The 18,927-nt window shown below is 47.0% G+C and overlaps 1 protein-coding gene across 1 annotated transcript in view; it reads left to right on the plus strand.

Moving 5' to 3' along the window:
- LOC142578515 (transient receptor potential cation channel subfamily M member-like 2) overlaps positions 1-18,927 on the plus strand; it is a 442,858-nt gene that overhangs the window by 399,991 nt on the left and 23,940 nt on the right. The window lies entirely within an intron of this gene.

An 18,927-nucleotide genomic window follows, 5' to 3' on the forward strand; every position in this document is an offset into this window, starting at 1 on the left:
CTAAAAGGGACACATGGATCGCTTTTGAGCTACAAGACAGCCTCTGATCTAAAGCTCATCACAATACTTCAGCTGGTCACAGAACACAGTAGTGTTGACGCACAGAGTTTCCGAAGCTGTTTGGCAAGGTCGGTCGGCTCAAGAACTTTCAAGTAAAGCTGAACATCTCACAAGATGTCCAACCAGTCGGGCGACAACACCGTTGCATTCCTTTCCAAATGAGAAAAGCGCTGGAGACCGAGATCACACGCCTGGAGGAGCTAGACATCATAGAGAAAGTAACAGGACCAACACCTTGGGTGTCACCAATCGTCATTGTTCCCAAACGCCATGATCCCAACGAAGTCAGAATGTGTCTCGACATGCGAGAAGCCAACGTGGCCATTGCTAGAGAAAGACACGTCATGCCCACAGTAGAAGATGTTATCAGCATTCTGAACTTAGCCGCCTACTTTTCAAAGTTGGACCTGAAAGAGGGCTACCATCAGCTCGAGCTTGCTGAAGAATCCAGGGTGATAACAACGTTCTCTACACACTGTGGTCTGAGGAGATACAACAGACTATTGTTTGGTGTCAATGCCGCCGCAGAGATTTTTCAAGACACCATAAGGCAAGTACTCCCGGATGAGGACGGAATCATCAATGTCAGTGACGACATCCTCATCTCTAGATGCACCATAACAGAGCACGACCGAAGACTGCGTCTGGTGTTGAAGCACCTGGAAGATTCCGGGCTGACTCTGAATGAAAACAAGTGCGTCCTAGGCACTAACAAGCTGAAATTTTTTGGACACGTGTTCTCATCTGCAGGAGTCAGTGTGGATCCAGAAAAGGTTAAAGCAGTAGCCAGAATGACAGCCCCAAAAACCCCAACCGAGGTTAGAAGCCTCCTTGGCATGGTAAACCATTGCTCTAGATTCATTCCTCGCTTAGCCCAAATGGTGGATCCATTGAGGAAGCTCACACATGCCGGCACAGAATTCTGCTGGAACGAAGAGCACCAGAAGGCCCTAGATGACGTGAAGAAAGAAATATCTCGAATGCGCACCCTAGCATACTTCGACGACACAAAAGAGACCCACGTCTTCATTGATGCTGGACCAGAAGGTATAGTGGGAGTTCTGGCTCAAGAAGATTCAAGCGACAAAAGCCGCAGCATTCTGGCGTACTTCCGCAGAGCATTGACACCAATGGAGAGAGGATATCCCCACATCCACCGTGAAATGTTGGCCATAGTGGCAGCTATTGAACACTTTCACATCAACCTCGCCGGGGGAAAGTTCACGATGAAGACAGACCACCTGCCTTTGGTGTCTATCATTCGAAAGCCCAGCACAAAGCTCTCAGCAAGGTTTGAACGACTGAGCCTGAGACTGAGACTGAGCCAGCATTACACCTTCGAGATTGAACAAATTGCAGGGAAGAATAGCCCCGCGGACTACCTGTCAAGGCATGCACCACCTACCGACACTGTCGTCCCCAGTGAAGAAGCAAGTGCGATAGAAGAGTTTGTCCCCTTCGTCGTGGAATCAGCTGTTCCACAGGCACTGACTTTGCAAGAAATCGAAAAAACATACGCAGAAGGTGCTCAGATGCAGCTTTTGATCAAGGCTCTGCGAACGAACAACCCAAAGACTTGTGACGACATGTGGAAAAGCGACAGGCTGAAACCATTTGCTCAAATCAAGGACGAGCTCACAGTTGCCGAAAACGAGACTGATAAAAGAGGGACGAGCCTGATAATTCCTGAACAAGCACAGGCTCAGGTCATTCGCCTAGCGCACAGAGGTCACCAAGGAGTGGTGAAGACCAAGCAATTGATTCGAGAAAAAGTGTGGTTTCCGGGGATTTACAAGAAAGTAGAGGTGGCTATAAAAGACTGTGAAGCATGCCAGAGAACCGTGGTTGAAAACAAGACATCACTGCTAATCATGACACCACTTCCAAATGGACCATGGTAGTCTGTGGCAGCAGACTTTGCTGGCCCCCTACCTGGCAACAAGTACGTTCTTGTGGTTGTCGACGAGTACTCGCGTTTTCCTCTGACAGCAGCACTCTCCTCTCTAAGTTCAAAATCTGGGACGGAGAAACTAAGCGAAATGTTCACAGTACACGGAATGGCACAGACACTAAAGACAGACAATGGACCTCCCTTCTCCGGGAAGGAGTTTGCAGAGTTCATGAAATCTTGTGGAATTCACCTTCATCGCGTCACTCCTCTGTGGCCTCAAGCCAATGGAGAGGTCGAAAGATTCATGAGAAACGTTAAAAAGCTGTTGAAGTGTGCTGGTGCTGAGCAGAGAGACTGGCAAGTGGAGCTAAACGAATTCCTTCTAAACTACAGGGCGACACCTCACTCAACAAAAGGTTTCACGCCTGCTGAACTGCTGTTCGGACGAAAGATCAAAACGAAGCTTCCTGAAGTTCCAGAGAAGCGCATGCATGCGGAGCTGGCAGAAACATCTAAAGAAGAAGCAACAAATGAAGGACTACGCTGATGACAGAAAACACGCTGTGCCACACACAATTCAAATGGGAGACGCGGTACTCCTTAAGCTGCACTCGCCTCTCTCCCATGAGACGGCCTACGAGCATGTCCCCTACAGGGTGACGAGCATTCAAGGGACAGTTCTAACCGCCGAGCGAGACGGCAGGAGGGTTTTAAGAAATGCGTCGTTCTTCAAACGTATCAAAGGTCAGCAGCATAGTCCAGCACTCGAAGACTGGGACGACTGCATCATTCCAACAGGTGTAACCCAGAGTGACAAGACAGGGTTTAGATCCTCTTAACTTGCAAACAACAAAGCATCCCAACCGAATGCACGGCGAAACCCGAACCATCAAGCCCGCAATACCCAGCCGAAGGTTTTGTCAGATTTCATCGTCGGCCAAGTGCAGGCTGAATAAAAGTCTGGGGGGGGGGGGGCGTGTAGCATCCCCAAGAAAAGCCAACCCACAAGCAGCGCCTCCTATGCGCATTACCGAAGAATCCTGGTGCGACAACTGGGCTGAGAGGGGGAGGGCCACGGGAAGCGCGGCGCTCGACACGGTGTGGAGTAAATGTTCCTTTGAGTTTTAATCGAGTCCAGTCTTGTTATCTGGAATAGAGATAACTCCCGCGCCGGGAGCCGAAACTACAAAGTGAAAGGTTATAGGTGTCTTTGTAGTGACTGATGTGATGGGAAAAGATACGCTTTATCAAGAAAATTGAAGTGATATGAGACGTGTGAAGAAAGTTATGATTGATACAGAGGCGGGAGCTATTATGCTGTCAAACTATTGGGTCAGGTTAGCCCTGGATTTAAAAGCAGTGACACAAGCGAATAATAATTATCGGAATAGACAAAACTACTTGTATGGTTCTGAACAGTCTCGAGCAGGTTAATAGGGTATGCATCCCAGATACCACAAGCCTACTTTACGGTAGACTAGGATACAATAGCTGTACAAGCAACGGAGACAAGCACCAGAGAACAACAGTAAAAAATTGGAGGACGCTTAAGCTTCGCCTTCAAGAGTGGAACGCGATAGCGTTATGGCACACCGTTCGCACCGCCCACTCATGCGCAGGGCATGCTCTTGACGAGACGAAGTGGAGCAGTGAGCGAGGGGCGCTACCTGTCAGGGCAGCGGCGTACATCGCGAGCAGGGGGTCTTCTGTGTTTGCCGCCAGATGGCTCAGGGTGTGCACCAGGCGCAGAAGAAATGTAGCGGAAACGTACTTCGCTACGCGTTTAACTGCGACTTCTGTAATTACATGCTCAAAATTACTGATATACACCGCAGTATAACTTTCTACGGAGCGTCTCTGAGGCAACACCGCATTCACTAGAGGCGCATTTGTCGCGCTTTGAACGGTCGAACTCATGGCTGAGTGGTAGCATCTCCGTCCCACACGCAGCCCATCTTGCAAGTTTTTTTGTTTATGAATTGTCTTCCGGAATTTTTTGCTCCCGGCCAACACCACCGACACCAGCTTTTCTGCGACACGAGCTCCTTAACGCTATCGCGTTAAAAATTTAGCTTCGGCGTTGGTTTCAATGGCCTATTGAGGCGGAGCATGGCAGCCTTCACGTAGTGTAGTGTCGTTGCGAGGAAATACGGGCGGAAAGAAACAGAGGGGGCAGGACAAGTCTGTTCTGTCGACTCCATTTTTGCCCGCCGATATTTACGCTTAACGACACTACATCATGACCAACTGATGCACCAACGCTTCTGAACTTCACATAGTGTTTAATACGCGGGGTGACGTTTTTTTAATTTTACGGAGTTTTAAAGTTCACCCATGCGAAGTAGTATAAATATTGTCCTTGAACTCGATTATTCGAAGAGGCGCACATTATTAGCGCGAGAAATCGAAACACATATTTAACTAAAATAAAACGCTCGCTACTTACATTGCTAATTAATTGCTTTACGGCCCATTTTGAAATGCAGGAAACAGCCGGTGGGGATGCTGGACGTATCCACTTAAAATGAATTTCCACGATGAGACCAGTTTGGAAATACTTTCCATAGCATGCGTAAAAGAACGTTTCGTGAAGCCTAAGTGGAACAAGAGTGGATTTTTACGGTGTGTTTGTTGGTGCATATCTCCAAGCTAGTGTCGTTCTGGAATTTAATTCTGAGTGCATAGACCTTGCGAAATCACTCGCTATAATTCGTACAATGTAATAGGTAATATGTGAAAGTGCGGCGGGGGCGTAGAGGTAGAAAATCTGCCTCGCGTGCAAGAGGACCGTGGTTCGAATCCCGGTGCCACGCAATTTCCCACTGAAAAAAAAAAAAGAAATGCCCGTGTCACTAAAATTACATGAACAGGCCTGATGTGCAGTCTGATCCCGGTGACCAGAACCGGTAACGCACTTCCTCACCAGAGCAGGATCGGGCAACCTGGTGCAGTACTTGGTCACCACTTTATATATGAATACAGCACTTAAACCCCGCCTTCAGGCCCTAGCAGCTGCAAAGGAACTGACCACGGTGGTGGTCAGACCTGTAACGTAGCAGAGGGTGCTAAGAATCCCTCGATCAGGACAGGCCGTCATTGGAATGTTAACCTGGCAAAGTTTAACAGTGGAACGTTACCTAGTGAGGCAAGTCTAGCAGTGCTATTGAAGGAATTAGAGGGCAGTAACTGGGATATAATAGGGCTCAGTGAAGTTAGGAGGACAAATGAAGCACATGCAGTGATAAAAACGGGCACGTCCTGTGCTTCCAGGGCTTAGCGGAGAGACGAGAACTAGGAGTTGGATTCCTGATTAACAAGAATATAGCTGGTAATATACAGGAATTGTATAGCATTAACGAGAGGATGGCAGTTCGTGTTGTGAATCTTAAATTGAAGGTCGTACAGATCTACGCCCCTACATCCAATCATGTAGGCCGGGACTTCCGAAGCTGCTATAAAGACGTCGATTCGCCGATGGGTAAAGTCAAAGCAAAATAATTGAATTGAATTATGCGGTTTTACGTGCCAAAACCACTTTCTGATTATGAGGCACGCCGCAGTGAAGGACTCCGGAAATTTCGACCACCTGGGGTTCTTTAACGGGCACCTAAATCAACGTACACGGTTGTTTTTGCATTTCGCCCCCATAAGAATGCGGCCGCCATGGCCGGGATTCAATCCCGCGAACTCCTGCTCAGCAGCCCAACACCATAGACACTGCGCAACCACGGCGGGTTCAAGACAGAGTACACTTTACTGATGGACGACTTCAATGCCAAGTAGGCAAGACGCAGGCTGGAGACAAGTCAGTGGGGGAATATTGCATGGGCACTAGGAATAGCATGGGAGAGTTATTAGTAGACTTTGCAGAACATAACAATATAGGGATATTTAATACCTTCTTCCGCAAGCGAGATAGCCGAAAGTGAAGGTAGATGAGCCCGAATGACGAGAGTAGAAATAAATAGACTTTATACTCTGTGCTAACCCTGGCATAATACAATATGTGGACGTCCTCGGCAAAGCGCGCTGCAGTGACTATAGGGTGATAAGAATTGGAATTAGGCTAGACTTGAGGAGGAAACGGAAGAAATTGGTACATAACACGCCAATCAATGAGTTAGCAGTAAGAGGGAAAATAGACGAATTCCAGATCAAGCCACAGAACAGGTATTCGGGTTTAGCTCAGGATAGGGGAACTTAGCTTTGAAACAATGAACGACAATCTTAGGATCATAAGGAGTGTGCAATAGAAGTCGGTGGTAACTCGGTTTACAGGATACCAGTAAGCTATCGCAGGAGACGAAAGATCTGATTAATAAATGCCAATGTATGAAAGCCTCTAACCCTACAGCTAGAATAGAACTGGCAGAATTTTCGAAGTTAATCAACAAGCGCAAGACAGCTGACATAAGGACCTATGATATGGATAGAAATGAACAAGCCCTCAGGAATAGAGGAAGCCTAAAAGCAGTGAAGAAGAAACTAGGAATTTGCGAGAATAAGATGTATGCGTTAAGAGACACAGCCGGCAATATCATTACTAATATAGATGAGATACTTCAAGTGGCTGAGGAGTTCTACAGAGATTTATACAGTAACAATGGCACCCAAAAGGATAATGGAAGAGAGAATGGTCTAGCGGAAATTGAAATCCCACAAGTAATACCGGATGAAGTAAAGAAAGCCTTGGGAGCTATGCAAAGGAGGAAGGCAGCTAGGGAGGATCAGGTAACAGCTCATTTGTTGAAGGATGGTGGGCAGTTTACTCTAGAAAAACTGCGCAACCTGTATGCGCAATGTCTCATGACCTCGAGCGTACCGGAATCTTGGAAGAACGCTAACATAATCCTAATCCATAAGAAAAGGGACGCCAAAGACTTGAAAAATTATAGACCGATCACCTTACTGTGCGTTGCCTACAAAGTATTTACTAAGGTAATCGCAAATAGAATCAGGAACACCTTAGACTTCTGTCAACCAAAGGACCAGGCAGGATTCCGTAAAGGCTACTCAACAATAGACCATATTCACACTATCAATCAGGCGGTAGAGAAGTGTGCGGAATATAATCAACCCTTTTATATAGCTTTCATTGATTACGAGAAATCGTTTGATTCAGTCGAAAACTCGGCACTCTTGGAGGCATTACGGAATCAGGGTGTAGACGAGCTGTATGTAAAAATACTGAGAACTATCTATAGCCGCTCCACAGCCACTGTAGTCCTCCATAAAAAAAGCAATAAAATTCCATTAAAGAAAGGCGTCAGGCCGGGAGATACGATCTCTCCAATGCTATTCACAGCGTGTTTACAGAAGGTATTCAGAGACCTGGATTGGGAAGAATTGGGGATAAGTGTTTATGGAGAATACCTTAGTAACTTGCGATTCGCTGATGATATGGCCTTGCTTAGTAACTCAGGGTACCAATTGGAATGCATGCTCACTGACCTGGAGAGGCAAAGCAGAAGGGTGGGTCCAAAAATTAATCTGCAGAAAACTAAAGTAATGTTTAACAGTCTCGGAAGAGAACAGCAGTTTAGGATAGGTAGCGAGGCACTGGGAGTGGTAATGTAATACATCTACTTAGGGCAGGTGGTGACCGTGGATCGGGATCATGAGACTGAAATAATCAGAAGAATAAGAATGGGCTGGGGTGCGTTTGGCGGGCATTCTAAGACCATGAACAGCAGATTGCCATTATCCTTCAAGAGAAAAGTGTATAACAGCTGTATCTTACCAGGTGGTGGTGGTAACAACTTTATTGACACTCTGCTCAGTTATGACCTGGCAGGCCCGAGTCCTAGAATGGCCCCTCACGAGGAGCGACCCTTTCGGCCCAGGCAACGAGGGCTTTTTGTACTTTTTCTTCCGGCGTTCTGAGCAGCTCTTCCCACGTCTGTTGTGAGGGAGCTGGCAGGAGCGACCTGGGAGGGGGTAAGCCCTCGCACCCCCAAAGAATGTGATTTTGGGTAGCCAATGTTTGATTTGTGCAATTTTGACATATTGGGTTCCATTGCCCGTTGGTAATTATGGATAGCCAATGTGGGTTGGGGAACGATTTAGTTTGGATTCGACGCAGGATCGAGGCTTGCGCTCGCGTGAGGCTTGCGTTTGGAGGCGGGTAAATTCGCCTTTTTTGCTTGTAATAGTTTGTTATTTCCTGGTATGTCGTCGGTGCCTCATCCATGGGATCCGAGTCTGAGGGGCACATCTCCCGGTTGATTAGACCTCGGGCTACCCAGTGCGCCTCCTCATTCCCTTGATTCCCCGAATGGGCAGGGACCCATACGAGTTCAACAGTGTTTTCATTATTAAAGTCCCGTAGGACTCGCGCTGCACATACGCCTATGCTGCCTCTCGAAAAGTTGACTATTGCCCTTTTGGAGTCGCTTATGATTGTTTGCACGGAGGGATTCATGATGGCCAAAGCAATGGCAGTCTCTTCCGCTTCCACGGTGGACGCTGTTTTTATGGTCGCGGCGTTGAGGATACTTCCCTCTCCGGTCACGACGCTCACTACGTAAGTTTGGTGATTTTGCTTTGCTGCATCGACATAAGCGGTGTGCTGGTTGTTTTGGTACCTTTCCTGAAGGGCCTTGGCTCTGGCAGACCGCCTCTTGTCGTGTCTCCCAGAGAGCATGTTCTTGGGTAATGGTTTTATAACCAAACGGCTTTTGACCGCACCGAGTAATGTTGTTCTTCCTGCTGAATTCATAACGGGATTCAGCCCGAGTTTACTTAGAATAACTCTGCCAGTTGCGGTGCGGGAGAGTCGTTCACGTTGGACTGTTTTATGGGCCTCCACGAGTTCGTCTAGGGTATTGTATATACCTAGCTCAAGTAATCGTTCAGTGTTCGCATACCTCGGGAGACCAAGGGCAGCTTTATGAGCTGTGCGAATGACGCTGTTAACCTTTTCCTTGTCAGAAAGGCGTCGGTGGTAGTAAGGGAAGGAATACACGACGCGACTGATCAGGAAAGCCTGCGTCAAATGGCAGATATCAGCCTCCTTCATACCGCGGTGTCGTGTGGCTACTCGTCTGATTAGGCCACATATTTGGCGGGCTGTCGTCCGTAATCGGACAATCGCCTCAGAATTATGGGTGTTATGTTGAATTAACATGCCCAGGACTCTTATAGTCAGTACGGGCGGAACTGGGCCGTCTTCCATACTTACTCGTATAGGGAAGGTGGCGTCCCTTTCGGTGGCGTGTTTGGTTGATTTACGAAATCGGAGCTTCTCGTCATCCGTGATAAATCTTACCAGTACTCACGTACGGGGCAAAAACCTGGAGGCTCACAAAAAGGGTCCTACCTAAATTGAGGACGACACTACGCGCTATGGAATGAAGAATGATGGGTGTAACGTGAAGGGATAAGAAAAGAGCAGATTGTGTGAGGGAACAAACGCGAGTTCATGACATCTTAGTTTTAAATCAAGAAAGAGAAATGGGGGGGGGGCATGCGCAGGACATGTAATGAGGAGGGAAGATAACCGATGGTCATTAAGGGTTACGGACTTGATTCCAAGGAAGGGGAAGCGTAGCAGGGGCCGGCAGAAAGTCAGGTGGGCGGATGAGATTAAGAAGTTTGCAGGGACGACATGGCCACATTTAGTACATGACCGGGGTAGTTGGAGAAGTACGGGAGAGGCATTTGCCCTGCAGTGGGCGTAACCAGGCTGCTGCTGCTGCTGCTGCTGCTGATGATGATGATGATGATGAATATGTGCAGTAATGGAATTAACTATGAAGTTAATTTGACAATTTTTTTGAAGTAGTTGACAATGCGTTTCGGTTTTCCTGCGAGTTTTCTTGCTACTTTCGAGAAACAATGAAATCAATAATTGATGTATTTCCGCCGCGATGACACAGAGTAGTGCACAGCAAATTATTTCGACGTCCGCTTCTTTTTCTTGGGAGGACGATGGGGGTGGGTATCTGCGCGGTAGTATCATGACGATTTAAGAACTACGAGGCAACATTGCAGCGCGTGCTGTAATGTGAGAATCTGCGGCTGCGCCTAGATCAGCTGGTTCTCGATGCAGCCCCTGCAGGCCCGGCGTTTAGTTGGAGTCATTCCGCAAGATGATTCCAAGTGTATGCGCCTTGCAAGCTCAGTGGCCAGAAGTCCAAAATTGCTATGTGCCTTCAATTAATGAATTAATAAGTGAATGAGTACATTTTTTAGGTCAGTTGAAGTTTTCTGAATTATCTGACTATGTTTTTGGTTTCTAGTGCATGTAATGTCCGCCTTGCTGAATAATTCATCACAAGGACTACAATAATCTTATCTATAACAGTTGATTTTTTTTTAAATTCTGCAACACATAAAGAAAGGACCACCCTGCTTGCTATAATACACTGCAGTGCTCGACAAATGCAGGGTTGCCTTGAAACTGCTGACATCCAGCAAGAGTTCAAAACGAAAATGCCTCACAAAAGAAGTCTTGCTTAGTACAAGAACAGTACAAAAGGAATCATTATTTGGAAGCACGACACTTCACACAGAGAAAGAGGGGCGAGCATATCTTCACGATGAATGCTAACAGACCAGCTCGTCTCGCCATCTCCTCGCCATCATAATACAATTGCACGATACACACACCCGTGAGAAATGATTAGAGCCAAAGCTTGCAGAAAAAATTGAATTCATTTACAATTAAGACTGCACAACGTGACATTGACAAATGCACTGAAAAGTTCACAATGCGAAATTTAGACTGCGGTCCTCGATTTCAAGTTGCATGCCCAAGCGGAGAAGAAAATAGGCTTTAAACCGAAATCCCCGGTACGTATATATTTGCCCAGGCGAGCTCATACTCTTCTACAAGGAGGCCTCAAAAGTGGCCGACTCCGTTGTTTTCGCAGTTGTCTCCATCATTGGAGCGAGTTAAATGGTCTTGAGTAAACAAATCAATACGTCGAAGGCTAGCATTGTGGTAGTACAGGAATTAATCATAGACATGCCACCAAAACAAATAGTGAACATGGAATATTTATTTCCGCCAAACATGGTACCACCTAGATATAATCTACATTGGTTAAACTAGATTTGTCTGTGGAGAGACCTTTCCGCAAGGGTTCTTGTCTCCGTCAGGACAACTGGCTATCTCTCCTACGCACAAGCATACAGTGTTCAGCGATGCAGACATAGGAGGTTTCTTTGAGGTCAAAAGCATATCTCTGCTTATTTCCTATTTTGTGGCAACAGTAAGCTCACTAGAATGACCCGCCTTTCGCTTACGTGTAAGGGTCTTTGTTTTTCTTCCACTGAAGATGCAGCTGCTAAAATATCTTATTACTCTTAATTACCTTATTTCTCTTAATTTACCTAGGCCACAGCTTATGCTCTTTCGTACCCGCCTAAGGTTCTCGCTTTTAGTGGGAGAATGCATAATGGACTACTTCACCCTTGAAATTGCAACTGAACGTCTTGAGATCGAAACTGCACGAATGATGTGACCGTGTACGACTCTCGCCAGGCGAGGACGTAGTGCGCGTCCTCACCACTCGCTATCTCACTCTCTCCATGGTCGCGAGCGCTGAGCCGTAAACAGTCACGCACTTATGGGAATTTGTTAAGGGCGAGGCAGTAGCGCTCTCAAGCAGCTTCCAGGTCAGAATTAATTTCACTGTAGAATTTAGAAGCCCCACCTTGTCGTATGTGTGAGGCGGCCGACTAATACTTACTGGGATGATGGGCCGTCAGTCTTGCAGTAAGATCGACTGTCTGACTCTCGCGGCTAAAAAATTATTAATTTCATGTTTTTAACTGTTCGCCCAATTACCATGTTAAAATACGTGACTCTGTTCTAAATGAAGTCAAAACAAATTTGTCTAATTACGCGGATTTTCCTATGTCTAAGCAACACGTATTTCCTGATACACGCTTTCGAATCCGATGCCAAGAAAACGATTTATTGCCCTGAGGCAGAAATTTCCATTTGTATATGGTGATTGAAGCAGTACATGCTCACAATTTTTGTACAGGTCCAGTGAACTAAATGCTGTCACTCACTAAGTGTACAACATACAGAAACATCGATATTTATATATTTAACCCTTTGTGGGACAAAGTGTGTGAGCACATGTTGCATTTAATTTGAACATAACACTGCAATCTTTAGCACCTCTGGCAAATAAAACAGAAAAAATGAGCATTTTACATTATTGCCCCATTGTCGTAATAAAAGTGGGACATATTTGTCCCATCGACCCCACAACGCGCACCAAAATGCGGGACGCTATGGTCCCACTGACCCAATCGACTATATGAATTTTTTTAAAAGATAAAATTTCGCTCACTTTGCAGAGTCGCACGCACAATTGTATCAATATTTTCATGTCAGGTAAAACTAGGCTGAAAACTAAAAATACATTGAGTGGTAAAAATATAAATATTGCCATTCAGAATGGGACGCCCACATCCCATGAGCTACAAGCAATGGCAGGGCATGTCCTCTAATTTGCTCAGAAGGCAGTGATTTATTTGAACATGTAGTGCAAACAGACACATAAGAAATGTATAAGTTTTGATCATGGAACGGGTAAAAAAGAAGCAGCACAAAGTGGCACATCACATTTTCCACACACAAATTATGTTCTCACTTCTTTTTCTTTAGTTTAGAGGCTTCTTTTTTAGGTAAAAATTCTTCCACCGCTTCTTTCCTTTGCTAGTTGATGGTTCATGAAGATCACCACGAGACTCATCGCTACATAGAGGCGCCAGCGCTGGGACGAACTCTTCATCACTACTTATTTCTGCATCACTTTACAGCAGGTCGTCCGGAAAGCTGAACAGGAGTTTCACGGCCTCCTCAATTGAAAGTGACTTCCCTGTAAAAATTATTGTTGTAAATATCAAGAAATCCGTGTCTGTTAAATCTATGACAAGCGCAATGCTTCAGGGAACCTAGCCCGTACTTTAGGCGTAGAAATGTATACTCTGAAAACACACTGCACCGCACATCGCTCAAATTGTCAACTAAACGGCGGGAACATGGCACAGTGAAACCAGCAAGAATAATTATTCCATCTATAAAGAATAAGAAATAAACTTTTGGAACTCACCATTCATTCAGAAGTTGCGCATTGAAGCGACAAAATCCACCAAAAAAGGCGCGCTGAGTGCACGTTTAGAAGGCTTTGAACAAAACAAATTTTTATGCTGCCATCTACTGAGCAATAAACAAGTTATGCAAGAATAGCTTTGTAAACAACCAGAGTGATGGCACCAAAAAAGTCTGAATGCAGTGAGTACTGCGAAATATGAACCGCAAGGGTTTTTTCAAGTTACGAGAAAGTGGCACGTTCTTGTCCTTCTGTCCCACAAACGGTTAATAAATTGAAAGCTGAAATTGAACAAAATCTGCTCATCGTAATTGGCGTGCCACTAAAGCAGTCATACGAAGCTGCAGACGACGATATTATTACTAGCCATTCCCGCACATTGGAAAAAGCACAACTAAGGGGATCAGGAGGAGGATCGAATGCGCACTCAGTGGTTGTTGTTCCGGCACCACGACTTCTCTCTCTATATATAACCTAAATACATTTGCCCTTTTGCTTGGCCTAGTGTTATCCCCATCACATTTTTGGTGCAGCGGCGGGGTACGAAATTGATACAACGGACCTCTGCAACATCTGGCTCTCCTCACAGTGACAGCAGATACGGTTCCTGTCATAGCAGTGCCAACGTCAACCGTTGTCGTGGCCCAATCAAGAGACCCAAGCACGTTTTGTGGAGCAGATGATGTCGAAATTGAAGAGTGGTTGGCGATGTACGAGGATGCAAGTAAGAACAACCAAAGGGATGATATGGTCATGTCGTCCAACGTCCTGTTTTATCCCCAGGGAACAGCAGTGGCCTGGTTTCTGAATCATCAAGAGGAAATTCGAAGCAAGGAGACCCGCAAGGAAAAGATGCTTGCTCTCTTTGGAAAGTCCCTTGGTCTAAAAATCACGACGAAGAGCACGAACATCACGTACCTAAAGATCGACGGAATCTTACCTGTCCTAAATGCAGGATGTACTGGCTTTTTGCTGAAAAGTGGATGATGGTATAGCCGAGTCTGTGAAAGTGGGCCACGTCCTATGAGGGATAGCAGATGATGCTTTTAATTTGCTAATCTACAACGACTGTGACATGGTGGCGGCTATTATTGATGAGGGCAAGTGTTCTGAAAACGCCGAAAGTCGACGTATTGCCCATCATTTCACTCACTTCCCCACATGGCAGCAGCATTGTCGTGGGAGCATATACTAACCTCGTCACAGCTGCCGCTAACAGCGGAACACGTGAGGAAAATCATACGGCATGAATTCGAGGCTATGTCTCCTATTTCCCCCAGCCCTTGTGGCTATGAGTCCAGCGCTGCCATGATTCCACTTGTCCAAGCCATCGTTCATCGGCCTGGAATTTGCACCCAACTGACAGTTTCGCAGGTTCTTATGGCCAAGGCCAGAGGCTAGGTCGCCGCAATCCGGTTGAGTGGAGGACTGCCGGCAACACCCCCGTTTGCTTTATTTTCTGTCGAGTTGGTCACGTCGCCCGATATTTCAATAACCATTGGTGTTGGCCACATGCCCTCTGCGCTCTTAACCGTCGCCCTGAGATCGATCTTGGCCGCTTCCAGCCATACCGCGAGTCCCGTCAGACCAGCGGTGATGATATTCCGACCATATCGCGCCTTCGTTCACCATCTCTGCGTGGTCACCAGACCCATTCGCCATCTCGTCGCCCATCATGTCGCTACCCACAATTTCCCCGCCCTCCATCACCAATCGCATGCCTGCCTCCTAAAAACTAGACGATGCAGCACCCGGAGGTGAAGCTGCATCGACGACTCGCCCGCAATACCGCTTGACCACATTGACAACTAGACTGTGTATAATTGACGTTAAAGTGAACGGTACCCTTGTTGCTGCTCTTGTTGACACGGGGGCACATATATCAGTAATGCATTCGGATCTTCGCCGCCGACTTAAGAAGGTTTTCCCGCCACGCAGGTTCGCGCTCATCAAAGTCGAATAAGAACGAATAATCATTGTCGGCTACTATACATTACTTACCGTGCTCGAGAATTTATGCCATCAGCTCATCCTAGGCGTGGACTTCATATCAGCTCACTCTGGTCTTAGTAGTTGTGGAACTGTATTCTTCTAGTTGACCTACCTGACTGTTATAACACTGCGACCACCCGTAAACCGCGTTTGTGTTCCGTGCATTACATCTGTCTGGCACTTCAATCCGTTACGCATGTGGACCTAATGTCTCTCCCGTCTATTCCCGATGGCGAGTACGTGCTGATTCCCATTGTTGACGTTAAATTGGCCAGAAATTTCGCCGTTCCCCATGTCGTCCTCACCGTTTCTAATAATCGCGCGTCCATTCGCAATTTGAACTTCAGCTGGTTCACGCAACTTATCCCAAATGGCATGATTCCGGCGAACGTCTCTTCTTCGATGAGTATGCTGTTTCTGCATTAGGCGATGGTGATCCTTCGCTTTCCACTACATTCCCCACCTGATGCCGCAGGGCGGATCGTGATATTATGAAGATGATCGCGTCTGACCTCCATTTAGCACAGGCTGCCCTAATCAGGCACATGTTGGTGTCTTATCACGATACCTTTGACTTTCATGACCGCCCTTTGTTCCAGATATCTGTGTCACTCACCGTATCCATGCTGGAGGCGCCAGCACCTACAGACGTCGTCATCATTGTGTGTCGCATGCTGAACGGCAAGTAATTCAGCGCCAGGTATAAACGATGCTGACGAAAAATGTCACTGAATCATGCTGTAGTCCCTGGGCATCACCGGTCGTGCTGGTAAAGAAGAAGCGCGGTAGCTGGCGCTTCTGAGTAGACTGCGGTCACTTGAACAAGGTCACGCGAAAACACCTCCGGCGAGAATCGATGACGCTCTCGACTGTCCCCATGGGTCTATCTATTTCTCCTTTATCGACCTACGTCAGGCTACTGGCAGATTTCTGTAGATTACCTGCAACGAGAAAAGACCGTTACGTTACACTGAATATACTTCTTCAATTTAAGTGGATGCCACTTGGCCTGTGTAATGCCTCAGGAATGTTTGAAAAGGTGAAGCAATCTCTCCTTCGTGGCTACAAATGCTTCACATGCCTTTGTTATCTGGATGGCGTTATGATTTTTTCTCCGATATTTGAGAGCCACCCCACACACTTGCCGGCAGTTCTTCATGTTTTCCGGTGAGCAGGCCTGAAGCTAAACTCATAAAAATGCAGTTTTGGCCATCGCTAAATAACTGCTAGATCAGCTTGTCAGGGCTCGTGGCGCACAGCCTGAACCTGACAAAATTCATTTCATGAAAAATTTTCCAGTACTACGTTCGGCCAAAGCCATCCGTAGATTCATCGGCCTATGTTCTTATTTTCGACTCTTCCACAAGAATTTCGCTGACATTGCCTGTCCCTTAATGCAACTCCTGAAGAATGCCATATCATTTTTGTGGGTCCCTAAACAAGGTGACCCCTCTCGCGCACTCACTAGATTACTTCCCACCCCACCCATCTTCTCTCATTTTGACCCATCCGCGGCCACTAAAGTACGTACCGACGCGAGCGGACACGGCATCTGCGCTGTCCTTGCCCAGAAGCAACAAGGACAAGAATGTGTTATCGCCTATGCCAGTCAATTCATCTCCCCTTGAGAGCGCAAGTTTTCGATCACTGAATGAAAATGCTCCGCTTTATGTTTGGGCGGTCGCGAAATTTCGACCATACTTGTTTAGCCACACATTTTCGGTCATCATAGACCACAATGTGCTATACGGGTTGTGCTGCAATAAAGACCTCACTGGAGAAGTTGGTCGCTGGGCGTTAAAGCTTCAGGAGTATACCTTTGATGTCAATTACAAAATGCGGCCAAATGCACCAGGACGCGGACTACCTCTCCCTTCATCCCGTGGATCCTCCCGACTGCGAATCTTATGGTGCCGACGCGCGTGTCCTCGTCATCTCCGATTTTAACAGCATCCAAAAGGCACATCTAAGTGATGGAGACTTGCGCTCCATATTCTAATCAGCCAGGTACACTCTCACAAATCCGACCCATCTCTCCTCCTGCTTGTACTCCGTGATGGTATTTTCTACGGACGCAATACAAACTCCAACAGCTCAGACTTTTGCTTGCTGTGCCTAAATCTCTCCGTTGCACTGTGCTCCAACAGCCACACGATGCCCCAACAGCTGAACATATGGGAGTATCCCGTACATACGACGCGGTGCGGCTCTGGCCAGGCTTTTACCATTGTGTACATCGGCATGTTGCTACTTGTGAGCGCTGCCAGCGTCGCAAGCGCCCTTCCTTGTTGCCCGACAGTCCTGTTTATCGAGGTGCCACCTGTCCCGTTCTACCACGTGGGCCTAGATCTGGTTGGGCCATTCCCGGCTGTTCGTACGAGGAACAAGTGGATTGCCAAGGTCACTGACTACACTACACGGTATGCCATCCTCCAGGCACTGTAGAGAAGCTTTACCACTGATGTCACAATGCCACCCTCCACCAAAGCGCGCCACGGCAGCTGCACACCGATTGCGGTGGTTCATTTTATTCGAAAGTCGTTGACGAGAAACTTCGTTTGTGTTCCGCACGTCACAAACTAACCACAGCCTACCATCCACAAAGAAATGGACTTACTGAACGTCTTAATTGCACGCTGACCACGATGCTCTCTATGTAGGTTTCGGCAGGTCATCGTGACTGGGACATCACTTTGGCTTTGTTACCTTCGCGCACAACTGCTACAGCCACGGCACCGCTGGCTTTGCACCTTTCTACTTGTTGTTTGGCAGCCGCCAAACGCTGCCCGTTCAGACTCTCCTGCCATCACATACCCATGTTCCTACATAGTACGTCCGTGATGCTGCTACTCGGGCTCAAACAGCTTGCCAATTGCACGTGATCGTCTCTCTGTCTCGCAAATATCGCAAGAGGCCTGCTATGACAGCCTCCACAGACCCGTTCACTTCTCTCCAGGCTCTTTCGTCCTTCTTTGGACGCAGCCGCACCCGGTGGGCCTGTCGTCGAAGCTCCTGTCTCGCTACTGTGGCCCTTATACCATTCTCCACTAGCTCAGTGAAGTCACATTCGAGATCGCCCCGATAGCTCGTCATCATCCGCAGCGCCTAGTTATATCGTGGACGTCGCCCCTTTGAAGTGCTACTTCTCTGACTACATTTCCCTTCCCTAGGCGGTGAGACAGCGCTCCAAACGGCGGGGGCATATGTTACAAGTCATTCCCGTACAGTGCACAAGGTGCAAACAAGGGGATGCAGCTTAGGATCGAAGAAGAGCTCGTGTGGTTGCTGTTCCGCGATTTAGGCTTCTCTCTGTATATATTACCTAAATACATTTTCCCTTTTGATTTGCCGTCACAATATCAACGGATGGAACTTCATGTCATGCCATATTTCAATCATAGCTTTATTTACCGCGTAAGTTGCCCTTTCGCCCCTAAGTGACTCACTATCGGCAGGCGTTGACCTTCGCATTGACGAAGTCTTGGTTGACACTAAAACTGACGTACTTCGGGAGACTTCAGTGCTTGTCACCCTGTCGTGTTCTGCGATGCCACATTGCAATATGGTGTTTACGCCATCAAACGTGCTTGCTCAGCGCCAGGACTTAATTAACCCATTCACTGTTATAGCGTTATGTCTAGATTCGCTTTGATGCTTATATGTAATCCGCACCAATACATAATGAAGATATGACATGGTGAGACCTGAGGGTTTGTTCAGACTGTCCGGTGTATTGAATATCTTGGCCTTCAGAATGGTACCACTCGTTTACATTTTCACGCCATAACTGTGGTCTCATCAACAGGCGTTTTCGTATCCGTCATCAACCGAGACCTGTCTCCATCTCATCTGAAAACGAGTTTGTATACTTGTTCAACTATAACCAACTATATTAGGGTAGCATGTCAT

This window comes from Dermacentor variabilis, chromosome 4, assembly GCF_050947875.1.
Source record: "Dermacentor variabilis isolate Ectoservices chromosome 4, ASM5094787v1, whole genome shotgun sequence".
NCBI lineage: Eukaryota > Metazoa > Arthropoda > Arachnida > Ixodida > Ixodidae > Dermacentor > Dermacentor variabilis.